Below are 8,930 nucleotides of genomic sequence, written 5' to 3'. Positions count from 1 at the left end.
ATGGGGGAGCCTGGTGGGCTGCCGTCTATGGGGTCGCGCAGAGTTGGACACGACTGAAGCGACTTAGCAGCAGCAGCAGCAAGCATACATTAAATTTTAAAGGAATTATTCATCCTACAGCTTAATTTTCCTGTCCTCATTCACCTTTTCTTTGACTTTGAGGCCCCTTCTCATTTATAGGGCCTAAATAATAATAATAATAAGTACCACGGTTTTTCCAATGTATACTTCTTACTTAAATTCTTTTAATTATAAAATAAATTTTAATAATCATAAATCAGGGTTTTATTAATGAAAGCCCTGTAAGATTACTGTTGCCTCACTTTTATTGATTTTCAGAGAGATTATGCAAATTGCACATTACACAGAAAGAAGCAAGGTAGGGATTTTATTTTAGATTGTTCTAATTTCAAATCTTGCCTCTGCGTGTTGTTTATTATATGGATTCTACTGCTCCCTACTAAGGAATACATTTTAAAGTAAGATTTGATCTTTTGACCTTCCTCTGTTGAAGCTGTAGTCTCTAGACATATTTCCTCACAAGTCACAAGCCTTGATTTAATCAGATGAATTGGATAAGGGAAAATACCTTTAAGGTCAGAGAGTATAACTTCCTGCAAAGAATAGGATTTTTCCCTATATAGCATTTATTGTTCCAAACACATTTATAATAAATAACACATTTTCCTATTGCATGAAAAAAAGGAAAGTCACTCAGTCATGTCTGACTCTTTACGACCCCATGGACTGCTGCCCACCAGATTCCTCTGTCCATGGAATTTTCCAGGGAAGAATACTGGAGTGGGTAGCCATTTCCTTCTCCAGGGGATCTTCCAAACCCACGGATTCAATCCAGGTCTACTGCATTGCAGGCAGATTCTTGAACATTTGAGCCACCAGGGAAGCCCCTATTGCATAACCCCCGTGAAAAATATCCTGCCAGTATCCAAGATTGCCTCGTAAAGACTATCAAATATTTCCCATCTCCCATCTCAGGACTTGCTGCTAGAGTTGCCCACCCTGTAACTTCTCTTACTTACTAGATGGAAGTGTTCTGCTGTTTCTTCTCAGGAGAATCATTTCTTCAGTGCTTAAGCTGTCACTTGACTCCAGAGGAGGGACAGAGGTGAGGAGACTCTCTGTCACAAGTAAAGACTTTGAAAAAGAGCAAAGTGACCTGAAACCAAACCTGAGGAGATGCTCAGTATCCTCAGGAGTCATGCAAGCACTCACAGTTCTGGCAAACACTTGCTCCTAAAGTTTTTTAGGAAAGGGGAGTAGGGAAGGGCCCACATGAGTGCTCTGGTCCTCATGGAACTACTGACTGACCCATTGAAGTAGCACAAGGCATTCCTAAGGAAGGAAGGAATTCCTAAGGAGAAGAAAATTCTGGTTGCCTTTGGATATCTCCCAAACATTAAAAAAACATTTCACTGGGCCACAACCACAAGAATTACCCTGAAAGTCAATTTGTACCATGTCCCAGACAACTTCTTCCAGATTGAGGGTAGTTCAAGGTTCTTCTAGGAAAGGAACCCAAAAGTCAGAGAAGCAGACTGGACCACTGGCTTCTCCTAATTAAGCAAAAGATTTACAAAATGTATTGGAGATTTAGAGGAGTTCATTGAAATTTGCAATAATGTTAAGTATACACCTCAGTGTGAGAGGGACACTAGGTCAACGTGGGGTGTTAATCGCTTTGGTGTCACCGGTCTATACGGAGACATCAGAGAAGATCATGGAAACAAAAGCCAGATTGGAGCACAAGGCAGAAGCTGCTGCTACTTCTGCAGTGGAGCATCCAGGGACCCTGTCCACTGATGATCTAGTCTGCAATTAAGAAAATTTAAAATATTTTCTGAAATATAATTCTGGCAGAGGATGGGAGGTGAGGTAGGGGAGAACCCACAGTTGAAGCCTGCCATGCTGGGAGCTACTGAAAATCTGTAAAGAAATAGCATAACAGTAGCTAAGTACATAGAGTCATACAACTCTGAGTTCAAATACTAACTCTGCTATTTACAACCCAGGAGAAATAATGTAATGTCTCAGAATCTCACTATCTAAAAACTAGAATGCTATAAGGATATCCCAGCAATAATGCCTGGAAGGACTTAGCACACTGTCCAGTGCATTCTACTTGCTCAATCAGAGACAGAGGCGGCTACTGGGGTTATGGCCATCACTCATTGCCCACTGACCAAAACAGAAGCAGTATCTAAAAATGCTAAGCTAGAAAAGCAGGGCCTTTTTGCTCCATCTTTACCAACCAAACCACCCCCTTCCAACATTCCAAAAGCCTGCTTGCTATCTCACTCATCTATTGCCCCAGCATCACATCAAATAGACCATTCCAATCCACTCACGTGCAAAGTCAGCTTCAAGTCCCTAAAAGGTACTGCAGATGCCCCCAGACCTCCTATTGTGTAATTTGTTAAAGTCTCACCAGGCAAAGACACCAGGGGCAAGCCTGTGGTCTGAAAAGCTCAGATTTATTGGCTAGATGGGTCAAGGGAAGGCACTCCTGAGCTCCCACGGAACAACAGCAAAGCTCAACAAGGAGGCAGGAAGACAGAAGATTTTTCCGAAGTTTGGCTTCTGTGGAAAGAGAAACTAAGGGAAGTAGGGACCAGCTCTGTGTTGGCTGCTATTTCTGGGACAAGATTAAGGGAAATGGGTAACTAAGGACTGGATGCTGTCATGGAAGCATCCATGACATGCTGGAAGCAAGTCATGGATGGAAGCAAGGTCAGCTTAGCAATTAAATATCCCCAGGAATTGTTGCTGTTGTTTGCTCGTTAAGCCATTTCTGACTCTTTGTGACCCTGTAGACTGTAGCCCTCCAGACCCCTCTGTCCGTGGAATTCTCCAGGCAAGAATACTAGCATGGGGTACCATTTCCTTCTCCAGGGTATCTTCCCAGTCCAGGGATTGAACCCACTTCTTCTGCATTAGCAGACAGATTCTTTACCACTGAGGCACCAGAGAAACCCATCCCTAGGAATAGATGTGTATAAAAAGCAAGTCTGGGGGCATCATTCATAAAAGGCAGTCATTGAAAGATAGGCAGGTGACAAAGCACGGGACATCTGTTATAGGCCCTTGGGAGAAACCATGTCTCCTCTTAATTTTTTGATTGGCTTCTCTGGGTCCGTCCTCCCAGCCTAATGAACCACAGAGCTGCTTGTCCCTTTTTATCACTGAGACAGTTTTCACTCTTTCAGTCCTGGGTGGATCTTTGCTTTTTTGAAGTTGCCTCTAGAAACTATGAGTGGGGTTGCTAGGAATCCTCTACTATTTCTGCTGCTTTTTGTCAAGTCTAAAGCTATTCTAAAAGAAAGGTTATTGAAAAAAACAAAAAGTGGCTTCCTACACAAGCCCTGATCATGCTTCCCACAGGCACTGTGTCACAGGGAAGTAAGTACCATGTTTTAATGCCTACAATTCTTTGTTCTTCCTCATCTTCAGCCAAAATCTGCTTTGTTCCTAATCTCCTCTTCCAAGGTCCCAGATAGATCTCTGTGAAGCTGCAAGTTTATCTTTTTTGCCATGACAGCTTTTTAAAATATTATGGTTTTATTCCTAAGACTCTTCAAAGTAAATCTCTGCCTCAACACACTCCTCCCCAGTCTTTGGTTTCACATCAAGTGCCTAGTGACCCTCTTTGCAGAGAAGACACCCATTGGACAGAGCCCCCTGGCACGGCCTGACCACATCTGTCTGAGCATCCCTGGCATGGTAAGGAATATGCCCACATCACTCTTCTCAGCAATGGCTCATGCTGTTGACTTATTGCACTTGTGGAAGCTAAAATCCCCTACGTCTTTCCCATAGGAACTGGGGCAAGTCAGCTGTCCTCTCCACCTTCCTAAACTCACACAGTTTAAGCCAACATAGAACTTTACTGACAATATTCATCTTGTAAGTTTTTCTATCTGTCCACACTGCAACAGAAGAGAAGAGAAACAAGAATCAGACATTCTGATGCAGATTCTAGTTCTCTAACTACTTGCAAGTCATTAAGCAAGTCATTCTACTCCTCAGGGTCTAGTTCCTTTGTCTGTAAAACAACTGTGTTGCCATTAGACAACCTCGGAGATCTCTTCATGTCTCTTACGCCACTATGTATTAGGATTAGTCTATTTTACTATGTTTCATCTTCATTTTACTGATGAAGAAACTGACGCAGGGGAACCAATTCATTTGCCCAAAATGGTATAGTTCCAGGATTCTAGCCAGCACTGTCAGGATCTTCCCAGTCGCAAAACAGCCTGCCCTTGACCTTGTTCAGTTCTCTTGCATGATTGATCTCTCCTCTGCTTCTGCACATAAGGCTGTCAAGAACTTTCTTTGGGGAAAAACTGTCTGCTTCTGGGTAACTGCACTGGCTTTCCCCTCCTGCTTCTCCCCTTCGCCACCCACCTGCCCAAGAAGCAATATGCACCCCTGTGTGCATTTTCCTGTTCACTTGTTTCTTCAGCCTCTGAAAATCAGGCTCCTTTCCCTACATGCACCAAAACTGGTCTCTCAGCTGGAGACCCTGTGTTCAGTCATTATGACCACTGACCTTTCTGGACCCATTTCCTTCTCCCCAGAGTTTCTTAAGGTTTTTTGTTTGAACTTCTCTTTTCAGAAACCTTCAACTAATCATCTCTACACTAGTGACTCCCAACTCTGCACTACTAGTTCAGACCTTCAGACATATGTGACAGGATCGCTCCTCATGATACTAGCCCCTGGTGTTTTCTGCTGCTCCAAATGGACAGTGCGGACCTTAGCGATCCTGTAGAAGACTTTGCCATGTGGAAATCTGAAAGCCCTACCCAAATTCTGTCCAATGACTTTGGGCAGCCCTGGAGTAGACTTTGTCCAAGGTACTATTAATAGCTAAAAAGCTATAAAGCAGGTAAAAGTCCACAGTGATATTTAGCAGGAGGTCAAAGGATTAGCAGGCATTTTGCCAATCTCTCTCATGAAGAAAAAGTGATAAAGTTTAAGAGGAGGTCTGGTTACCTAGATGTGTAGATAAATATGGTTTGCTTTAGGGCTGAGAACATTTTTTAAAATCCTTGTCCATTTGCATGTCATGGAAACAGTCAAAACAATCCATATGAGAACTTTTTACTGCAAACAAGAATGTGTTATACACATTGCTGAAACAAAACAGAAACAGAAAGATTAAAGTGAGAGGAGACCTCAACCAAGGATTCAACACATTGTTTAAAAAAGAAGAAAAATCCTCTTCATTCAAAGATGTGCTTACAAATGTCATTTAAATATCTTTCAATATTTTGTGAAACAGATGGGAACATTATTTGGCATGAGGATTTAGATATAATATGAAACTGAAGGACCAAGCTTAGAAACCCAGAAAACCCACCACAGCCACTTACTCCACTTCTCAAAATTGATATTCAATTAAAAAAACTATATTTAGACTTTTAAGAGACCACAACAATTTAATGTTATAGTACAATAAAAGCTCAAGATTAAAATATTCTATAATTTGTCTATAAAGTCTTACATAAGGCTAAGAACATTTTAAAGATCTTCTTTCTATTTTCTAGAATACCCGGGTCTATGGAAGACAAAAATTTAGTTTAAAATCTGTACCACATGCTGCAATGTAATAGCTTTTTTTTTTAAGTTAGGTCATGTACAGATTATTTAAGGAGTTTCATACTTCATTTCTCTTGAATTCATTTTTTCTCTGGGACAGCACATTCATGGTAACAGTGCCATAATTAGAGAAGAATTTCCAGTGTCCCCCTGCTGGTAGAAGACTTCCTGCCTGAGATGGGCCTTGTTTTCCAGTCATGGAAGTGCATTTCAGGATGTCAAACTAAAGGCAGGGTGGTGTGAATATGAAAATATCTTTTACCTAAACCAAATAACATCAGACCCAGTAGAAATTACAGGCTATGATACTGACTATCCTAGGGAGAGAAAAAGTGAGAGGTGGTAAATTCAAGTTAGGAAAGTAAGAAAGAGTTTGTAATGTATTCAAGCAGAGAGCAATTCAGAAACTACAACTGCCGCCTAATATCCACTTTTCCCTTTCTTCCAGAGTAACCTATTGTTAGCTATACACATGGCCACAGAGAATAGACACTGTGTTTCCAAGTAATTGGAGGTGTCTGTGTGGTCCTTAAGCTCTACCCAGTAAGACTGATGTAGAAGTTCCTGTGACAGCTTTTCAGGAATCTTCAGTAAGAAACAATTGGTATTAACCCTATTCTGCTGTTGGAATACAGATTTCAGTGGTCAGACCTCCATCTAGACAATGAGCACAGAAAACACGCCCTCTAGTCAGTGGAACAAAAGCCTAGAGGTCTCAGACCTGAAGACTTTGTGGAGTGGAGCTGTCAAACCTGCCCTCGATGGCTAGATTCGTTTCCTAGGGCTGCCGTCACACAACAGACATTCATGCATTCTTAGTTCTGGAGGCTAGAAGTCCAAATCCTATAGGTCAGCAGAGCCATGCTCTCTTCAGAGCCTCTGGGAAACGACTCTTCCTTGCCTCTTCCTAGCTTCTGGTGGTTGCCGGTGAAAACGTAATTAAAGGTAAAATCTCCCAAGCCAGAAACATCTCTATAAATCAGAAGAGAAAGAAACAGTGCTACTGTTGAATAAACCTTAAGCCAGAACGTGATGCTCATTACAGGCAATCCACGAAGAAACTGCAAAGCCAGAAAGAAATCTCACCTTTAACATAGCCGAGCAGATACAACCCATTCCATATGTGTTCTCAAGATCAACAATGACCGGTCCTCAAGTAAAAGGACTTAACAACTCTTCCTGTCACACACAGTTCATCCTAGATTCACCTGATATACTGGAGTGGCTATCTCTGTTTATTAATTGGCTTAATCTGAAAGGAAAATTAAGCTCATGTCATTATGGCAGGAGTGAGGGACCTACAGAAGTGAAACTCCCCAAGAAACTGGGAGGCAGGGACATTATCTTCCTTAATGATCACACTTCAAGTCTTTGAGAAAGACAGTCCTGAAGGTAGAGGGGTGGGGGGTGTATATTTAGCTTTTAGAAAGATTCACATACATTTGGAAGAGATAGAAAAACAATTTATATTTAATAACTCTCTAAAGTAAGTAAGAAAAGGAAAGAGTGAGGGGGTTTCTTCTCTTATTTTCAAGTGAAGCTTTATTTCTAATCTGCATATCCGTTACATTGAGCAATCCTTGGCATTCCTTGGCTTGTAGATACCTCATTTCCATCTCTGACTCCATCATTATGTGGTATTCTCCTTGTGTGTCTTTGTCATTGTGTAGTCAGTCAGGTCTGACTCTGTGACACCGTGGACTATAGGTTCCTCTGTCTATGGAATTTTCCAGGCAAGATTACTGGAGTGGGTTGCCATTGTGTGACTTTAAGTCCAAAATTCCCATTTAGGGCACATCCTAAAACAATATGACATCATCTTAATAACATATGAAAAAGTGAGAGTCACTCAGTCGAGTCCAGCTCTTTGTGACCCCATGGACTATATACAGTCCATGGGATCCTCCAGGTCAGAATACTGGAGTGGGTAGACTTTCCCTTCTCCAGGGAATCTTCACAACCCAGGGATCGAATCCAGGTCTCCCACATTGCAGGCAAATTCTTTACCAGCTGAGCCATCAGGGAAGCCCAAGAATACTGGAGTGGGTAGCCTATCCCTTCTTCAGGAGATCTTCCCAATCCAGGAATCAAACCAGGGTTTCCTTCATTGCAGGCAGATTCTTTACCAACTGAGCTACTAGGGAAACCCTGAAAATGTATGCAAAGACCCTATTTCCAAATAAGTTTGTAGTCAAAGTTGCTAGGGAAAGGGGGTTAGGACTTCAACACATCTTTGGGAGAAGAGTTTACACAATTTGATCCACAAAAATGGTGTACCTGAAAAATTAATGTTGGAGGAACAAATTCTAACTTGAGGTTTTTGGTACTTACAGCCAAGTAGTTCTCAGTCCTGGAAGAGTTTGTTGACAATAAAGACTCCCAACATCCTCCACTGAATCAGTGACCTCCTCTCACATAGGATATAGGGGGCACTCTGGGAGATTTCCTGGCCAACTCCTTCGTCACTTATCCACCTCAACCCCACCCTTCAAGCACCAAATTGATTGCAACCTTGAGGTGGTGTCTACATTTTATCTCTTCATCTGATACTTAAAATTGTTTAAGAGGAAAAATAAAACCTTTTAATTTTTTAATTAGAAAGTCCTAGCAGACATATGCCAACTGTGGTAATTCTTTGAAGTAAATGAGCTTCAAAATGCAATCAAGCTATCAATCAACAGATAAAAATTACTGACATGAAATCCTTGGCTCTTTTTTCTAGGGAGAAGCAAGTGTTGAGAGCAGGAAAGTTTTTTAACAGTCATATCTAGAATAATATGATTAAAGTAAAAGTAATTTGAAGAGATAAAATGGAAAACAGATTTAGACTTCTAAAATATTTAAATATTTAGAATTTATTACTAGACCAACTAGTGAAATCCTGAACATGCCATAACAACAAAACAAAAAACCCCTTTGTTTTGGCCCTTTGGTAATTCCAAATTGCCCGAGGCAGACTTATTCTTCTCTGTTGCTTTAACATTACAGAACAAAAATGCATGCCAGGGCAGAAAAGTAAAAACTCAGAATGAAAGCAGATCTGCAGAGGTAAAAGTGTGTAAGTTGTCCACATGGAGGTCATCCACAGCAAGAACTGAGAGAGAGAGCATCTGAGCTAAGTTTAGGAAGTTCTTTTTAAAGCCACGAAGTTTTCAGAAAAAAAAATCTCAGAAATCAGCCTTTTAACTGAATTGAATATCATCCATGTAAGGTCCAAAATGATACAAGTAACAAAATTTGACAGTCCTCTATCTCAAATCCACAGGGATGCTAGCAAGCAGATGGCTGGTCAACAACCAGTGAGCAGTAAC

Source organism: Dama dama, chromosome 28, assembly GCF_033118175.1.
Source record: "Dama dama isolate Ldn47 chromosome 28, ASM3311817v1, whole genome shotgun sequence".
Taxonomy (NCBI): Eukaryota; Metazoa; Chordata; class Mammalia; order Artiodactyla; family Cervidae; genus Dama; species Dama dama.
This window is presented reverse-complemented; position numbering follows the sequence as displayed.